Here is an 18263-nt window from a genome sequence, read left to right on the forward strand (position 1 = left end):
TTAACCTGCAGAGTTCCTCTGTCCAGTGTCTTGTGTTATTTTTCACATCTTAATCTTTTATTTTTATTGGCCAGTCTGAGATAATGGCTTTTCCTTTGCAACTCTGCCTAGAAAGCCAGCATCCCAGAGTCGCCTCTTCACTGTTGACGTTGAGACTGGTGTTATGGCGGGTACAATTTAATGAAGCTGCCAGTTGAGGACTTTCGAGGCGTCTGTTTCTCAAACTAGACACTCTAATGTACTTGCACAGGTGTCCACCGAGGCCTCCCGCTCTTTCTATTCTGGTTAGAGCCAGTTTGTGCTGTTCTGTGAAGGGAGTAGTACACAGCGTTGTACGAGATCTTCAGTTTCTTGGCAATTTCTCAGAACAAGAATAGACTGCATTTCAGAAGAAAGGTCTTTGTTTCTGGTTATTTTGAGCCTGTAATCGAACTCACAAATGCTGATGCTCCAGTTACTCAACTAGTCTAAAGAAGGCCAGTTTTATTGCTTCTTTAATCAGGACAACAGTTTTCATCTGTGCTAACATACTTGCAAAAGGGTTTTCTAATGATCAGTTAGCTAATCCAAGTTTATCATTTTAAAAGGCTAACACAACATGCCATTGGGACACAGGAGTGATGGTTGCTGATAATGGGCCTCTGTACGCCTATGTAGATATTCCATTAAATCAGCCGTTTCCAGCTACAATAGTCATTTACAACATTAACAATGTCTGCACTGTATTTCTGATCAATTTGATGTTATTTTAATGGAAAAAAAAAACTTTCAAGGACATTTCAAAGTGACCCCAAACGTTTGAACGGTAGTGTACGTATTACCTCAATTATCTCGACTAACCTGTGCCCCCGCACATAGACTATTTTTTACTTAACACTTTTTCTTAACTGCATTGTTGGTTAAGGGCCTGTAGGTAAGCATTTCACTGTAAATTAAATTGACTGGACATGATTTGGAAAGGCACACCTGTCCATATAAGGTCCCACAGTTAACAGTGCATGTCAGAGCAAAAAACAAGCCATGAGGTCGAAGGAGTTGTCCGTACAGCTCCGAGACAGGATTGTGTCGAGGCGCAGATCTGGGGAAGGGTACCAAAAAATTGGAGGAAGTCCATAAGAACACAGTGGCCTCCATCAATCTTAAATGGAAGAAGTTTGGAACCACCAAGACTCTTCCTACTGCTGGCTGCTGGGCCTAACTGAGCAATCAGGGGAGAAGGACCTTGGTCAGGGAGGTGACCAAGATCCTGATGGTCACTCTGACAGAGCTCCTCTGTGGAGATGGGAGAACCTTCCAGAAGGACAACCATCTCTGCAGCACTCCAACAATCAGGTATTTTTGGTAGAGTGGCCAGTCGGAAGCAACTCCTAGGTAAAAGGCAAATGACAGCACACTTGGAGTTTGCCAAAGGTCTGATGAACCCAAGATTGAACTATTTGGCCTGAATGCCAAGCGTCACGTCTGGAGGAAACCTGGCACCATCCCTACGGTGAAGCGTGGTGGCAGCATCATGCTGTGGGGATGTTTTTCAGCGGGTGGGATTGGTTGACTAGTCAGGATCGAGAGGAAACGTGAACGGAGCAAAGTACTGAGAGATCCTTAATGCTCCAGAGCGCTCAGGACCTCAGACTGGGGCAAAGGTTCCTCTTTCAACAGGACAACGATCCTAAAAACACAGCCAAGAGAACGCAGGAGTGGCTTCGGGACAAGTCTCTGTCCTTGAGCGGCCCAGCCAGAGCCTGGACTTGAACCCGAGCAAACATCTCTGGAGAGACCTGAAAATAGTTGTGAAGTGACGCTCCCCATCCAACCTGATAAAGCTTGAGAGTATTTGCAGAGAAGAACGGAAGAAACTCCCCAAATACAGTTGTGCCAGGCTTGTAGCATCAGACCAAAGAAGGCTCGAGGCTGTAATCGCTGCCAAAGGTGCTTCAACAAAGTACTGAGTAAAGTGTCTGAATACTTATATAAATGTGATATTTCCTTTTTATTTTTATAAATTTGCTAAAATTTCTAAACCTGTATTTTCTTTGTCATTATGGGGTATTGTGTGTAGATTGATGAAGGAAAAAACACAATCCATTTTAGAATAAGGCTGTAACATAACAAAACGTGGAAAAAGTCAGGGGTTCTGAATTAGAGGTCGACCGATTTTTATGATTTTTCAACACCAATACCGATTTATTGGTGGACCAAAAAAAAGCCGATACCGATTAATTGGCCGATTTTTTTTTTTTATATTTGTAATAATGACAATTACAACAATACTGAATGAACCCTTTTATTTTAACTTGTTTCATTATTTATTTATGTATTATGTTCAATTTGGTTTAAATAATGCAAAAACACAGTGTTGGAGAAGAAAGTAAAAGTGTGTTGAGTCACGTCAATTCAATCTGGTATTGGAATAAAACAGTTAACACAGAGTAACTTCTGATTTCTTTGTACTTTAATTAATGCAAACACATTTATGGTAAATATGATGTTCGTATATACGGGCTCACTGAAACACCACGCAGGGCAGACAGAGAACTGAGTGACACATCCTTTGCTTTTCATTAAATACTCTGACAGAGATAGTTCCCACTCACTGCTGGCCTGTCAGAGGGAGGATGAGCGTGGTTTAAACTTACTCATCCTATCGTTGGCGTGCAGGTTGGTCCCAATCTCGAGACGCATCCTATTGCCGGGCGTAGTTATTATCTTTGGCAGTTGACTTATCTTGTGACTGCACAATGCATAGTTCTCTAAAACCCCGACATCCCCCCGAATATACATTTCACCCATATCCTGTTATTTGCCGTTATCTTTTAACAAGCTCTTCCAAAACCCTGATTTACAGCATCTGCATTCTTTCCACATGACCCACCATCCCATGAGCCACTTCCTCTCACACAGCAGTATGCTCTTATCATATAGAGTATAAACTTAATATTATAGCATAACTTATTTGTTATATTATATAGGTTATGCAAACAAATAGTTGGTTAAACCCTAACAATAGCATGATCAACAGTATCAAAAGCTTTTGGCAGGTCTACAAACAAAGCAGCACATTTCATTTTAGTGTCTACAGCATTGACAAGATCATTAAGACCTAAAGTGGTTGCTGTAATAGTGCTATGCTTAGGTCCTAAACCCTGATTGGTTTACATTCTAAATACATTTATCTGATTAAAAAAAAGCAAAGCTGTACATTTACCAAGAATTCGAGAATCTTAGCTAGACAAGGAAGCCTTGAAATGGGGTGATATTTATTACGATCACTACTATCCCGCCCTTATGCAGTGGCAGCACGAGCTGATTTCCATAATTTTGGAATATTTCCTGATAACTGTTAAACAGAAAATGTGGGTTATTGAGCCAACAATGAACAATGGCGCTGCACACTTAAGCAGACTAGGATCTAATTGGTCGGCCGGCGTGTATTTTTTGTTGTCTATTGCTAGCAAAGCATCCAGGACTTAGTTTTCTGTAAATAGCCCAAAAGAAAAGCTTTGACTATAATTTCTCTGATTGATCATTCAGCAAGTTTCCCCTATCAGCATCCAGACCAAAATCATTGAATAGGCTTAGAAGTTCTGTCAAAGAGCTGAGATGACAGTTTTCCAGAATTTTGCCAGGTTCCCAATCCGAAAGATTGGTTACATAAATCAGATTTGGCTTTTCTGACTTGTCTTAAACAATGATTCCTCAGTTGCTTAAAAGCTTGCCAGTCCGGGCCTAAGCCTGTGTTCCTGGACTTGACACGAGTCTTCCCTTCTATGAATGACTTCTGATAATTCCGGAGTGTACTAGGCAATTGATCTACCTTTAACTCTACATTTTTTGAAGGGAGCATGACTATCCACAATTGTATTGAAGACATCTACAAAAAGGTTGAAAGCTAAACCTGGCTCAGGGATAGCTGAAATACAATTAACAAAAAATGCATGAAATGAAAATGAAATGTATGCATTCACTACTGTAAGTCGCTCTGGATAAGAGCGTCTGCTAAATGACTAAAATGTAAATGTAAATCACGCCTGTTCACTGAAGTACTTAAAAGTTCCTCTTCGTGATGACATGAAGCTTAGATTTTTGTATTCTCACATCTCTTACTCAAACAGCTGGGCAATGGTCACTAATGTGTTGGGCGAATACACCTGTAGAAACATATTTATCTGGTGTATTTGTTCAAATAAGATCAGAGTACTTTGAAGGATCTTAAGGGTTGGGCCGTGTAGGTTTAGTCACTAGCTGGGTTAGGTTTAGATCATCACACGTCTTTTAGATTGTCTGAAGCATGCATTTCCTAATCAATCACAATGTACAGTTGAAGTCGGAAGTTTACATACACTTAGGTTGGAGTCATTAAATCTCGTTTTTCAAACACCACAAATTTCTTGTTAACAAACTATAGTTTTGGCAAGTCGGTTAGGACATCTACTTTGTGCATGACACAAGTAATTTTTTCAACAATTGTTTACATACAGATTATTTCACTTGTAATTCACTGTATCACAATTCCAGTGGGTCAGAAGTTTACATACACTAAATTGACTGTGCCTTTAAACAGCGTGGACAATTCCAGAAAATGATGTCATGGCTTTAGAAGCTTCTGTTAGGCTAATTGACATAATTTGAGTCAATTGGAGGTGTACCTGTGGATGCATTTCAAGGCCAACCTTCAAACTCAGTGCCTCTTTGCTTGACATCATGGGGAAATCAAAATAAATCAGCCAAGACCTCAGGAAAAAAAATGGTAGACCTCCACAAGTCTGGTTCATCCTTGGGAGCAAATTCCAAACGCCTGAAGGTACCACGTTCATCTATACAAACAATAGTACGCAAGTATAAACACCATGGGACCACGCAGCCGTCATACCCCCCAGGAAGGAGACGCGTTCTGTCTCCTAGAGATGAACGTATTTTGGTGCGAAAAGTGCAAATCAATCCCAGAACAACAGCAAAGGACCTTGTGAAGATGCTGGAGGAAACAGGTACAAAAGTATCTATATCCACAGTAAAATGAGTCCTATATCGACATAACCTGAAAGGCCGCTCAGCAAGGAAGAAGCCACTGCTCCGAAACTGCCATAAAAAAGACAGACTACTGTTTGCAACTGCACATGGGGACAAAGATCGTACTTTTTGGAGAAATGCCCTCTGGTCTGACAAAAATAGAACTGTTTGCCCATAATGACCGTCGTTATGTTTGGAGGAAAAAGGGGGAGGCTTGCAAGCCGAAGAACACCATCCCAACCGTGAAGCACGGGGGTGGCAGCATCATGTTGTGGGGGTGCTTTGCTGCAGGAGGGACTGGTGCACTTCACAAAATAGATGGCATCATGAGGCAGGACAATTATGTGGATATATTGAAGCAACATCTCAAGACATCAGTCAGTTGAAGCTTGGGTCTTCCAAATGAACAATGACCCCAAGCATACTTCCAAAGTTGTGGCAAAATGGCTTAAGGACAACAAAGTCAAGGTATTGGAGTGGCCATCACAAAGCCCTGACCTCAATCCTAGAGAAAATTTGTGGGCAGAACTGAAAAAGGATGTGTGCGCAAGGAGGCCTAAAAACCTGACTCAGTTACATCAGCTCTGTCAGGGGGAATGTGCCAAAATTCACCCAAATTATTGTAGGGAGCTTGTGGAAGGCTACCCGAAATGTTTGTTAAACAATTTAAAGGCAATGCTACCAAATACTAATTAAGTGTATGTAAACTTCTGACCCACTGGGAATGTGATGAAAGAAATAAAAGCTGAAATAAATCCTTCTCTACTATTATTCTGACATTTCACATTCTTAAAATAAAGTGCTGATCCTAACTGACCTAAGACAGGGTATGTTTGCTAGGTTTAAATGTCAGGAATTGTGAAAAACTGAGTTTAAATGTATTTGGCTAAAGTGTATGTAAACTTCCGACTTAAACTGTAGGTCACCTAGAATAATAACTTATGATTTAATAAAAGAAGACGAACTAGTTAACTCCTCGAGTGCACAAAGGTTAGACGAGGGAGGACGGTAGACCCCTATAACAGTTACGGATACATTTTTCCCCAGACAAAGGCTTAAAGATGGTAGCAAAAAAGAAAATGCAAGTAATGGATTTCAGTAGAGACAGAGAAATTATTTTTTATATGAATGACCACTCTACCACCATACTACCTTGTATTGTATTACTTGTACTACCATAAGGTGTATTTTTATATTTTTTTTATAACATTTTACTGCTTGCATGAGCTACTTGATGTGGAATAAAGTTCCATGTAGTCATGGCTCTATGTAGTACTGTGCGCCTCCCATAGTCTGTTCTGGACTTGGGTATTGTGAAGAGACCTCTGGTGGCACGTCTTGTGGGGTATGTATTTGTGTCCGAGCCAGGGCTGTGGCGGTCACGAAATTTCGTCAGCCAGTGATTGTCAAGCAAATAACTGTTGGTCTCACGGTAATTGACCGTTAATTAATATGAACACATTTAGCAACTCCTGGCTTCCACACACAGCCTTCAAGCCATTTAGAAAAGTCTAATAAATCCATGTAATATAGCCTACACCTTCACAATAAATCCATTATTTTAGACAGGTCTAAAGAAGCATGATATGAAAAAAATGTAGTCTATTTCAGATGAATAGCATACTCTGAGTTGTCCTTATGTTGGGTCCTGATCTGGCTATGCCAAATGGCTGTGGGCTACACCAGTTCATTTAGCAGAAAATATTTGCTTATTATTCCGTGGCATTATTTTATAGTATGTAGAATGCAATTGAACAAAGCTGAATAAAATAGATATTTCTCCAAAACGATGAGGGAATATTCTGTGTTGAGCAGTTAACAAAGAAACAGGTACTCCTATATGCTTAATTTAGAGTTATTAATGTAACTTTAATAGTTCTACAAATGTTGGTCTATATGTTTTAATTTTGAATACATTGTAAGGCTGCATGATGAGACTAATGATGATTTGAAAAAAGTTGCTTGAAAGGCATGAGCTCTGCTTTGTTTTTTGCGCAGGCTGTACACACTCCAATAGTCTCTCACTCACAATTTGACAAGCACTTGATAATGCCTCAAATTTTACAGCATTAACACAATTTAGAAAATAAATACATTAAAATATTTCACTCTTGAAAGTAGTGTTATACATCTCAAAATAACAAATTAAAATAAATATGAAGGATTTTCTGTGAAATACATAAAGTATATTTTACACCTGTTACATTTAGACCAGTTGAGTATCTGGAGCATCATCATTTGTAGGTTCGATTACAGGCTCAAGATGGCCAGAAACAAATAACTTTCTTCTGAAACTCGTCAGTCTATTCTTGTTCTGAGAAATGAAGGCTATTCCATGCGAGAAATTGCCAAGAAACTGAAGATCTCGTACAGCGTTGTGTACTACTCCCTTCACAGATCTGTGCAAACTGGCTCTAACCAGAATAGAAAGAGGAGTGGGAGGCCCCGGTGCACAACTGTGCAAGATGCCTCACAAGACCTCAACTGGCAGCTTCATTAAATAGTATCCGCAAAACACCAGCCTCAACGTCAACAGTGAAGAGGTGACTCTGAGATGCTGGCCTTCTAGGCAGAGTTGCAAAGAAAAAAGCCATATCTCAGGCCAATAAAATAAAAGATTAGGATGGGCAAAACAGACACTGGACAGAGGAAGATGGGAAAAAAGTGTTATGGACAGACGAATCTAAGTTTGAGATGTTCTGATCACAAAGAAGAACATTCGTGAGACGCAGACAAAATGAAAAGATGCTGGAGGAGTGCTTGACGCCATCTGTCAAGAATGGTGGCGGCAAAGTGAGGGTCTGGGGTTGCTTTGGGGGTGGTAAAAGTGGGAGATTTGTACAGGGTAAAATGGATCTTGAAGTAGGAAGGCTATCACTCCATTTTGCAACGCCATACCATACCCTGTGGACGGCGCTTAATTGGAACCAATTGTCTCCTACAACAGGACAATGACCCAAAGTACAGATCCAGTCTATGCAAGAACTATTTAGTGAAGAAGCAGTCAGCTGGTATTCTGTCTATAATGGATTGGCCAGTACAGTCACCGGATCTCAACCCTATTGAGTTGTTGTGGGAGCAGCTTGACCGTATGGTATGTAAGAAGTGCCCATCAAGCCAATCCAACTTGTGGGAGGTGCTTCAGGAAGCATGGGGTGAAATCTCTTCAGATTACTTCAAAAAACTGACCACTAGAATGCCAAAGGTCTGCAAGGCTGTAATTGCTGGAAATTGAGGATTCTTTGACGAAAGCAAATTTTAAAGGATACAATTATTATTTATAACCTTATCAATATCTTTACTATATTTCCTATTCCTTTTGCAACTCATTGCATGTATGTTTTCATGGAAAATAAGGACATTTCTAAGTGACCCCAAACTTTTGAACGGTAGTGTATATTCCTCAATAAGTTGACAGTTTCTAAATTCAAAATTTGCCCAGAACTGTGCAAAATAGATGAAGCTCCTACATGGGATGAAACGATCACTGTAGTCTCTGAAAGTGGTAGCCGCCAATCTGGAAAAAGTCAGTTAAAATCCACACAAATAAAATAGGTTGGCGAGGAATCAGCTAAAACTCAATAAATCCACACAATGTGATAGCTACATTGAATCACACATTTTGTATGATCACCACAGTTATAGGTAGCAAACCAGAACCCAACCACAGACTATAAACCAGCCAGCACTAGGACCCACAATAAACACAACCAAGGCACAAAACTCACCAGCCTAATAACAGCAAGGAGAGAGCGGTGACTTACTCAATGCGATTAAATGCTGGGGCCCGTCAAAACAATAGCACAACGGAGGCCGTGTTACCAGTACGATAGCCAGGAGAGAAGCACATTGGAGGGGATTTATACTGAACAAAAATATAAACGTAACATGCAACGATTTTACTGAGTTAGAGTTCATATAAGGATATCAGTCGATAGGCGCTAATTGATGTATTTCATATAACTGGGCAGGGGCGCAGCCATGGGTGGGCCTGGGAGGGCATAGGCCCATCCACTTGGGAGCCAGGCCCACCCACTGGGGAGCCAGGCCCAGCCAATCAGAATGAGTTTTCTTCCCCACAAAAGGGCTTTATTACAGACAGAAATACTCCTCAGTTTCATCAGCTGTCCGGGTGGCTGGTCTCATACATCAGCTGTCCGGGTGGCTGGGAATACAGATATGCATCTGTTGGTCACAGGAACCTTTAAAAAAAAATGGATCTCAGGATCTCACAGTATTTCTGTGCATTCAAATTGTTATCGTTGTCCATAGCTTATGCCTGCCCATACCAAAACCCGACCGCCGCCATGGGGCACTCTGTTCACAACGTTGACATCAGCAAACCGCTCGCCCACAGGACGCCTTACACGTGGTCTGCGGTTGTGAGGCTGGTTGGACATACTGCCAAATTCTCTAAAACAACGTTGGAGGCGGCTTATAGAGAAATTAACATTAAATTCTCTGACAACAGCTCTGGTGGACATTCCTGCAGTCAGCATGCCAATTGCACGCTTCCTCAAAACTTGAGACATCTGTGGCATTGTGTTGTTTGACAAAACTGCACATTTTAGAGTGGCCTTTGATTTTCCCCAGCACAAGGTGCACTTGTGTAATGTTCATGCTGTTTAATCAGCTTCTTGATATGCCACACCTGTCAGGTGGATGGATTATCTTGGCAAAGGGGAAATGCTCACTAACAGGGATGCAAACAAATTTGTCCACAATGTTTGAGATAAATAAGCTTTTTGTGCTTTTTGATCTTTTATTTCTGCTCATGAAACATGGGGCCAACACTTCACATGTGCATTTACATTTTTGTTTAGTATAGTTTCTAGTACAGGACGGTGGATGTTGGGAGGGAGGCAAGCTCTACACCGGGTCGCAGGAGTGTAAAATAAAGTATATCCAAGCAGGCTAAACCAAGTGTTTGGCAGTAGTCCAAAAACATCCAAGGCACAATGTCAAGTGGTAGGATGAAAGCAGCAGTAGCCAGGTTTCTGCTCAGATAATGCCCCAATGCAGACCCCAGTGCAGAGTAGGATGCCCAGGTATATCACAGTAGGCAGGTGTCTACTCAGATAATGCCCCAGTGCAGGCCCCAGTGCAGAGTAGGGTGCCCAGGTATATCACAGTAGGCAGGTGTCTACTCAGATAATGCCCCAGTGCAGGCCCCAGTGCAGAGTAGGATGCCCAGGTATATCACAGTAGGCCTCAAAAGTTTCAGCAAACCTGTTTTATTTTATTCTCCTTAAAAACTTAATGCAATATTGCCTAATTGTCCAATGTGTTCACAGCCAGATGAAACAAAGCTAAATGGAGACAAAAACCATGAAAAGCTTTTCAGCTTCAAACACTGATCAGAGAAAAAGACATGCTTGCCGCCAACTTGAAAAGTGGGTGTGGTAATGTTCTTTGAATTATAGCTTGAATTACAACTATGAATTATAGCTATGATTGATAGTTTAATACAATGAATTGATCTATCTTGCATCTTCTTATAAGGCACTGAATATTAAAAAACGAATCTAATTCGTAAATACATTTTATCGACACTGAGGTCTCACTGTTTAGTAAATTGGTTGAATTCGAGACATTTTAAAACGTCTTATTCCTTACCTTAATTTCACAAGGTGGCAGTATGTACATACACGGTACAGTGCATCAGTTCAGACCAAATCCAAGTAACAGAACTCTAAGGTAAAATCACATCACAGCTTAATGGACTTGAACAAGTAGGACAGTCAGTATGTACGAGAACATTTACAGTGAAAGCAGAGTTGTTTTCTGTGCATAATACAATACAGCACAACAACGTCACCATGGAAGCGCATCAAACATCGACATACATGAGCACATTCAAAGGGAAAGGGGGATACCTAGTCAGTTGTACAACTGAATGCATTCAACTGAAATGTGTCTGTCGCATTTAACCCCTATGAATCAGAGAGGTGCGGAAGCCACCCCCATTAGTGCCTAACAGTGCAATAGTATTCAAACAACATTCAAAGTTGTCTTCTATGAGGGGGCTGTGGTTACCGGGTCATGAATATGCAACAGATGCCTATAAAAAGTGTCAGGTTACGTTGGTCTTCTACCAACCTTCAAAGGCTTCATTCAACTTAAGTCTTCTCCAGCAACAAGCTTCTACAACAGAGGCCCAAATTGACAGCCTTCCTCACCTAGCTATTTTAAGTCTACATAGTAGCACTGACACGCAAGGTAAGTTTTTCTTATTCTTATTCTATATTCATTTGGTTACAAGTTTGTCCTATGATTAAATCATGATTGCATATAGAGCTAAATTGCACGTTGATAGAGCCTAATCATTGCACTGACTTCATTGCGCTTTAAAATTGAGCTGCATGAAGTGAATGTTATCTTTGACTTAGTATGCTAATGAAAGGTGGGTGTCAGATTTTCATGGTTGATTAAATGAATGAGGAAGCATGAAATTGAGATTCTGCATTAGACAACAGATTAAAGAATTAAAGTTAAAGACAGTTTTTCAAACCTCAAAAGTAGTCTAAAAAAGTAGTCTGATGTCAAGATGAATCCACATCCCTCAACATTGGTTGCGTTGATCCAGTTATTGAAAACTCAGCAAAAAATAAACGTTCTCTTATAACCTGCGTTTATTTTCAGCAAACTTAACATGTGAAAATATTTGTATGAACATAAAAAGATTCAACAACTGAGACATAAACTGAACAAGTTCCACAGACATGTGACTAACAGAAATGGAATAATGTGTCCCTGAGCAAATGGGGGGTTAAAATCAAAAGTAACAGTCTGTATCTGGTGTGGGCACCAGCTCCATTAAGTAGTGCAGTGCATCTCCTCCTCATGGACTATACCAGATATGCCAGTTCTTGCTGTGAGATGTTTACCCCACTCTTCCACCAAGGCACCTGCAAGTTCCCGGACATTTCTGGGGGGAATGGCCCTAGCCCTCACCCCCCGATCCAACAGGTCCCAGATGTGCTCAATGGGATTGAGATAAGGGCTCTTCGCTGGCCATGGCAGAACACTGACATTCCTGTCTTGCAGGAAATCAAACACAGAACGAGCAGTATGACTGGTGGCATTGTCATGCTGGAGGGTCATGTCAGGATGTGCCTGCCAGAAGGGTACCACATGAGGGAGGAGGATTGGTTCCCTGTAACGCACAGCATTGAGATTTCCTGCAATGACAACAAGCTCAGTCCGATGATGCTGTGACACACCGCCCCAGACCATGACGGACACTCCACCTCCAAATCGTTCCCGCTCCAGAGTACAGGCCTCGGTGTAACGCTTATTCCTTCGACGATAAATGCAAATCTGACCATCACCCCTGGTGAGACAAAACCGAGACAAAAGAGCACTTTTTGCCAGTCCTGTCTGGTCCAGCGACGGTGGGTTTGTGCCCATAGGTGACGTTGTTGCCAGTGATGTCTGGTGAGGACCTGCCTTACAACAGGCCTACAAGCCCTCAGTCCAGCCTCTCTCAGCCTATTGTGGACAGTCTGATCACTGATGGAGGGATTGTTTGTTCCTGGTGTAACTCAGGCAGTTGTTGTTGCCATCCTGTACCTGTCCCGCAGGTGTGATGTTCGAATGTACCGATCCTGTGCAGGTGTTGTTACACGTGGTCTGCCACTGCGAGGACAATCAGCTGTCCGTCCTGTCTCCCTGTAGCGCTGTCTTAGGCGTCTCACAGTACGGACATTGCAATTTATTGCCCTGGCCACATCTGCAGTCCTCATGCCTCCTTGCAGCATGCCTAAGGCACGTTCACGCAGATGAGCACGGACCCTGGGCATCTTTCTTTTAGTGTTTTTCAGAGTCAGTAGAAAGGCCTATTTAGTGTCCTAAGTTTTCATAACTGTGACCTTAATTGCCTACCGTCTGTAAACTGTTAGTGTCTTAACGACCGTTCCACAGTTGCATGTTCATTAATTGTTTATGGTTCATTGAACAAGCATGGGAAACAGTGTTTAAACCCTTTACAATGAAGATCTGTGAAGTTATTTGGATTTTTACGAATTATCTTTGAAAGACAGGGTCCTGAAAAAGTGACGTTTCTTTTTTTTCTGGGTTTATATGCCCCTCAAACCTGTGTAGATCTACAGTGCATTCGGAAAGTATTCAGACCCCTTGACTTTTTCCACATTGTGTTACATTACAACCTTATTCTAAAATGGATTAAATAAATAATAAATAATAATAATACCTTAATTACATGTATTCAGACCCTTTGCTATGAGACTTGAAATGGAGCTCAGGTGCATCCTATTTCCATTAATCATCCTTAAGATGTTTCTAGAACTTGATTGGAGTCCACCGGTGGTAAATTAATTTGATTAGACATGATTTTAAAAGGCACACACCTGTCTATATTACGTCCCACAGTTGACAGTGCATGTCTGAGCAAAAACCAAAAACCGAGCTCGGAGACCGGATTGTGTCGAGGCACAGATCTGGGGAATTGTACCAAAACATTTCTGCATCATTGAATGTCCCCAAGAACACAGTGGCCTCTATCATTCTTAAATGGAAAACGTTTTGAACCACCAAGACTCTTCCTAGAGCTGGCCGCCCGGCCAAACTGAGCAATCGGGGGAGAAGGGCCTTGGTCAGGGAGGTGACCAAGAACCCGATGGTCACTGTGATAGAGCTGCAGTGTTCCTCTGTGGAGATGGGAGAACCTTCCAGAAGGTCAACAGCCTCTGCAGCACTCCACCAATCAGGCCTTTTTTGTAGATTGGCCAGACGGAACCACTCCTCAGTAAAAGGCACATGACATCCCACTTGGAGTTTGCCAAAGTCTGATGTTTCAAGTCTGATGAAACCAATATCAGACTCCTTAGCCTGAATGGGAATTCCTACAGTGAAGCATGGTGGTTGTAGCATCATGTTGTGGAGATGTTTTTCAGCAGCAGGGACTGGAAGACAGGATCGAGGGAAAGATGAACGGAGCAAAGTACAGAGAGATCATTGATGAAAACCTGCTCAGGACCTCAACCTGGGGCTAAAGATCAACTTCCAACAGGACAACAACCCTACGCACACAGCCAAGACAACGCAGGAGTGGCTTTGGAACAAGCCTCAATGTCCTTGAGTGGCCCAGCCAGAGCCCAGACTTGAACCCGATTGGACATCTTTAGAGAGACCTGACAATAGCTGTGCAGCGATGCTCCCCATCCAACCTGACAGAGCTTGAGAGGATCTGCAGAGAAGAATGGGAGAAACTCCCCAAATACAGATCTCCTAAGCTTCTAGCATCATACCCAAGAAGACTCGGCTGTAATTTCTGCCAAAGGTGCTTCAACAAAGTACTGAAAAAAACTGTTTTTGCTTTGTCATTATGGGTATTGTGTGTAGATTCGTGAGGGGAAAAATACAATTTAATCCATTTTAGAATAAGGCTATAACATAACAAAATGTGGAAAAAGTCAAGGGGTCTGAATACTTTCTGAATGCACTGTAGCTGTATGCCCATTGCCGCTCAACCCAAAATGAATGAAAATATAAGCATAAAAAAGAATGTGGTGCTATTCTAATCCATTAATTTTGGATTGTGGAACGTGGCTGCAGCTACAAAACAGATGGCCTGTGACGTGGACTTATCTCAACAGAAGAACACTTTTGAACTCTGAAAACAGACAAACTTAGATTTTGGACTATGACCTAATGTCCTTTTAACCATGGTAATTCAACTAGCTATGACTTATAAAACTGATTACATCTCCTCAAGAAAATTGTTGAACTACACTGTACAAAAAATATAAACGCAACATGTAAAGTGTTGGTCCCATGTTTCATGATCTGAAATAAAAGATCCATACACAAAAAGATCCATACACAAAAAGATCCATACACAAAAAGGCTTCTTTCTCTCAAATTTTGTGCACACATTCCTGTTAGTCAGCATTTCTCCATTTTGCAAGATAATTCATCCACCTGACAGGTGTGGCATATCAGGAAGCAGATTAAACAGCATGATCATTACATAAGTGCACCTTGTGCTGGGGACAGTCAAAGCCCACTCAAAAATGCGCAGCTTTGTCACACAACACAATGCCACAGATGTCTCAAGTTTTGAGGAAGCGTGCAATTGACATACTGACTGCAGGAATGTCCACCAGAGTTGTTGCCGGAGAATTGAATGCTCATTTCTTTACCATAAGCCGTTTTTAAGGAATTTGGCAGTACGTCCAACCAGCCTCACAACCACAGACCACATGTAAGGCGTCCTGTGGGCGAGCGGTTGGCTGATGTCAACGTTGTGAACAGAGTACCCCATGGCGGCGGTCGGGTTTTGGTATGGGCAAGCATAAGCTATGGACAACGATGGCAATTTGAATGCACAGAAATACTGTGAGATCCTGAGATCCATTTTTTTTTTTTAAAGGTTCCTTTGACCAACAGATGCATATCTCTATTCCCAGTCATGTTTAGTCCATAGATTAAGGCCTAATGATTTTATTTCAATTGACTGATATCCTCATATGAACTGTAACTCAGTAAAATCTTAGAAATTGTTACATGTTGCATTTATATTATTAATTAAAGATTTCACACTGACTGTTTTCAAAACATCTGTTTAATTGTATAATTTAGCACAATTGTTTTTTTGGGTTATAAAATGATCCATGTGCTGGAAGGGATGAGGCACATATTTTCCTTGTTGCATTCACAAGTGCTTTGATAACAATGACTCATCATACAGGGGTACTCCTATAGATCATGTTTATTAATGTTTAACAATATTTAATTATGTTCTGCAGCTGCAGAACTCCAGTGACTGGTTAGTTCATTTACTTAGAGGGGGGTAGTTACAGTGAGGTCTAACGTTTCCATTTAAACCCTTGGCAATCCTGTTGTGCTGAAGAATGAATTTGAAAGATATAAGCATTATTATAACTTCTGGCTCAGTGAAAGATATCACCATATATGGTGTCCTACTGTGGTGCTGCCTACAACATTCCACTCCACTGTTGTGACATGTAGCCTCTGGCTAGATGAGATGTTGCCATATTGCTTCCACCTATAGTCTAGCCACTGTGGTGCTACACCATTCCACTCCACTGTTGTGATGTGTACACCCCCTCCTCCCTGTCATCATCCTGGCTTTCCCCTGATGAACACAGCAGGGCTGTCTCTTCACGTTGGACCCTAGACTGGCAATGGTCAGAACATCACACAGGGGCATCGAGTCGTCCATGGAGACGCATACAGCCATGAAATGGTCGTGGAAACAGAGGGGGTCACCTGAGAGAAAGGGGATAGAGAAGAGATTCATAGAAAGACTGACACGTGACCATAGGTTGTTTTGTAGAGAATGATGGGCTTCCCAAGTTGGCAAGATCGGACAAAAAAAGCCACTGGCAAACTACTAGAATCATGCACTGAGCTGAGCTCAATCAAATTTGATCAATTAATCATAAATCAATGTGATTGAAGTATGGAGCTCAACTGGGTACACCAGGTAGTCTCCCCCAAACTTCCCAGCCGAGGTGAGGTAGAAGCCCTGGCGAGCTCCAGTACCCTCTAAGAGACAATACAGTGCCGTCAGTGCCAGGACACTTGATTACGTCATGTGAATGGCCATGTCCCGTACAAATGCCTGTATTCGGACTACTACTAGTCATCTGATGTGAGTAATGGGCCCCCACACCATTATGTTTCTCAGTTATCACTCTCAGCAATGTCGTCTTCCTGTCCTCCAAGGCACTCTGTTCCTTAAAGATATTCTCCAGTCCCGCATGGTACTGCTCCACTTGCTCTGGATTCACCTCGGGATTCTGTAAGGATCAATTAAACCAAACTGAGGGTGTAGGGCTTGAGGGGGAAGAAACTGGGTGTTCTGCCTAGGTTATCGGGCCAGAGACGCCCGCCAGGGTCCCTATGATGCCTAGTTCACGGGCTGCATTCAAGTCGTCCACACGCAACATCAGAGGCATGGACCCACAGAAGTTTATTCCGATGACCTGGCGGCTGTTCGCCATGCTTTCTTCACTCGTATCATCTTTGGACAGTTTTCCTTGTCCTTGGCGAATCCATCGGACTGTGACATACCCGCCCATGGGATACTTTTGAGGTCGATTTTGAATTAAATGTTCATGCACTGAACTGTCGCATACACCGGGTGGTGTCCACATGAGTTCTGATCTGGATGCGTATTGGCACATGCTGAAAAGCACAATAATCGAATGACTCCTTGGGTTGAAGCAGCTATTTGGAACAGTAGAATCAAGACAAATGACACGACAGTCAAACACACAAACATCCCTAAAATATTGAGCATGCGTGATGTGCAGTGAAAGTGTGGGAGAGCTCTGGCATTTCCTTGTGGGTGGGAACAATATCACCGGTGTGTCATGTGGTAGCCAATGGCAAGGAAGAACCGTGATTGAATTGGGTCAAAAGCATTGCCAATCAAGTGATATCACACAAACTATTCTCCAATTTTTTGGGTGACGATTAATGAAATTAGCAACCTTTTATTGGAACCGTGAAGAATAACTGTTTTGGCGGAATACATTTAATAAAATGTTCTTATTACATCTCAATGAACTGAAACGAGTTCATTCAACTTAAAGTAAAAACCAACAATTTCTAGCTGTTGACACCTTTAAGTGTTTATTAGGTATCATCAATGGATTTAATAACCTGTACATACAGTGCATTCGGAAAGTATTCAGACCCCTTCAGTTTACACATTGTTACGTTACAGCCTTATTCTAAAATTCCCCCCTCAATCTACATACAATACCCCATAATGACAAAGAGAAAATATTTTTTTAATTTGAGCAAATTTATCAAAATAAAACAAATAGCTTATTTGCATGAGTATTCAGACCCGTTGCTATGACTCAAATTTGAGCTCAGGTGCATTCTGTTTCCATGAATCATCCTTGATGTTTCTAGAACTTGATTGGAGTCCACCTGTGGTAAAGTCAATTGGACATGATTTGGAAAGGCACACCTGTCTATATAAAAGGTCACACAGTTGACAGTGCATATCAGAGCAAAAACCAAGCCATGAGGTCGAAGGAATTGTCTGTAGCGCTCCGAGACAGGATTGTGTCAAAGCACAGATCTGGGGAAGTGTACCAAAAAATGTCTGCAGCATTGAATGTCCAAGAACACTGTGGCCTCTATCATTCTTAAATGGAAGAAGTTTGGAACCACCAAGACTCTTCCTAGAGCTGGCTGCCCGGCCAAACTGAGCAATCGGGGGAGAAGGGCCTTGGTCAGGGAGGTGACCAAGAACC

Source organism: Salmo trutta, chromosome 13, assembly GCF_901001165.1.
Source record: "Salmo trutta chromosome 13, fSalTru1.1, whole genome shotgun sequence".
Lineage (NCBI taxonomy): Eukaryota > Metazoa > Chordata > Actinopteri > Salmoniformes > Salmonidae > Salmo > Salmo trutta.